This window comes from Pteropus vampyrus, unplaced genomic scaffold, assembly GCF_000151845.1.
Source record: "Pteropus vampyrus isolate Shadow unplaced genomic scaffold, Pvam_2.0 Scaffold9, whole genome shotgun sequence".
Classification (NCBI taxonomy): domain Eukaryota; kingdom Metazoa; phylum Chordata; class Mammalia; order Chiroptera; family Pteropodidae; genus Pteropus; species Pteropus vampyrus.
In genome coordinates, this window is record NW_011888790.1 from 6,875,297 (window position 1) to 6,877,452 (window position 2,156).

General features: G+C 39.3%; 1 pseudogene; it reads right to left on the reverse strand.

Moving 5' to 3' along the window:
- Positions 1-461: 461 nt before the first annotated feature.
- On the reverse strand, positions 462-1,453 carry LOC105301638 (annotated as a pseudogene).
- Positions 1,454-2,156: the final 703 nt, after the last annotated feature.

Sequence of the window (2,156 nt, forward strand, 5' to 3'; positions counted from 1 at the left end):
AGTACAACTTGCTTGAGGCATTCGTTTCCTCAAGGAGTTCGAGGTGGTTTAGGTGAGTGGTGTGTGGATGCTTGTATCGCCTTATGCTTTATGTTCTTGCCACAGATGGAGAGTTTATTCTCTAAGCCCCGGGAGACAGATGTTAGAAAAATTGAATCAAACTGATGGAATTGTTTATTTCATAAAAAGTCCACTGTACTTATACATGTGCAACAGAAGGGTTAAACTATTTGGGTACGGGCACAGATTTTGGAGTCAGCTAGTCATGGATTTGAGACCTGACTCTGCTGCTTCTTAGATTTGGGGCCGTAACCATTTTCTCTTGAGTCCTGGGTTTCTCATCTGTAGGTGGAGATAATATCTACCACATTTGTGAGGAGTAAATGGAGTACATATATTTAATATAGTTCCTAGCATGATTAAGCTTTAATAAATGTTATCATCTCACGGCAACTAAATAGATATTGCCACAGGCCATCTTTTGTAATCTTAAAGCTCTGTGGTTTATTTTTCCTTCCCAAACATACTATCCTATAGGAACATCCTTACGGCACCATTTGGTTGGTTTCCCGTTGACCGAGGTAATTTTTTTTTTTTTTCAATTCAAAACAGGCACTGTTTAATAATTGACCAGATTACAAAAATAACCATGGTAGATACTTTAGTTCATCCTGCTAATAAGCCTGTTGATCTCATCTTCCCTGTTGCTAGTGTCTCCACCTTCTACAAAATGGGTGGCCTTTTTCTTCATTCTTCCTCATAGAGAAGACAACTTGAAGGGCCATAGGAGGATATTTGCTTCTTTGAAGTGTTTTCCAGGAGAGTAGATCTCATGGATCAGATGCTCTATGTAATGATGCCATGTTTACCAAGAGAATGAGCATTCGATGTGTTATCTGTCAGGGCAATTAGCTTTTTATTGATTTTGCCATAACCACGCTTGTAGATCAATTCATTGACTGACTTCAGGTTTGGGTACCCCCACATAGTGTACAGCTCCACTGTCCTCAGCATGTTAATTGAAGCTTTGTTGAGCTTAACAAAGGTGCCATTAAAGATCTGGTGAAGGCAAAGAAGCTGCAGCACCTTTCGGACCTTGGAGCTCACACCATCAATGCCTCTGATAACAAATGCCAGTTTGGGTTCTGCAGGTACATAGAAGTTGCCAGCCTTTCTTGCCATCCTAGTCATCCAGATCTATGTTCTGTACATCTGCCTATATTCTTTGTGATAGTGCTTAGATTTTTCATAAGTTTCCTCCTTGCCTTTCCAAGTATCTTTTGGGCAAACTTCTTTCTCAGGCGCTTGATCTTCAGCTCTGCAAAATTCCTTCGCTTTTTCTTAAGGGTTTCTGGCACAGAAGGAACAATCTTCCCTGCACCCTCCATGGTTCCAGCCAGAAAAAGAGCTGACTCAGGTAATTTTGATTTTAAATTTGAACTCTGTCTTCTGGTTTCATCTGAGCCATTGCCTCACTGACCTCAAAATAAATCACTTTCTCCTTTGTGTTTCAGTTTTATTCTCTTTAATTTGGGCTTAAATGTGCTTGTCTTTTTGAAAGTTGTTATAAAAACAAGATCACAAGTATAAGATATATTTTGCTTATTAGTGAATTCTGATCATTCTCAAGTCAACCTCCTTGGTCAATATAGCAGATAATCAAAAAAATTAAAAAATCATAAAACATGCCTACATTAAGCATTTTAGTAGCGTGGGAAGTTATAGTGTCTATTTGACAGAGAACATTTTCTCTCTTTACCTGGCTGGAGGGTAAATTCATGGCTCTGGGCTTCCTGAGGTTTGGGAGTCTCAGTATTTAGTGCATGGGTACATTTCATCACCTTCTTTTCAAGATACTATCTCTAATCTCAGCTATGTCTGGTACCCTTCAGTCCAGAGGCACTCTACCCTTTCCAGAAAATAAGCTCCATTCAATTACCTGGGGACAGGAAGGGAATTGGCTTGGCTATGTAGAATAGGGGAAGGAAATAAGAGGTTTTAACTGCCCCCTCCAAATAACAGCTATCTGAAGATAGAATTCATATGCCATGAAATTCACCGTTTTAAGGTGTACAGCTCAGTGGCTTTTAGTATATTCCCAGGACTTACACAACTAGCATCAATATCTAATTTTAGAATATTTTCATCACCCTCAA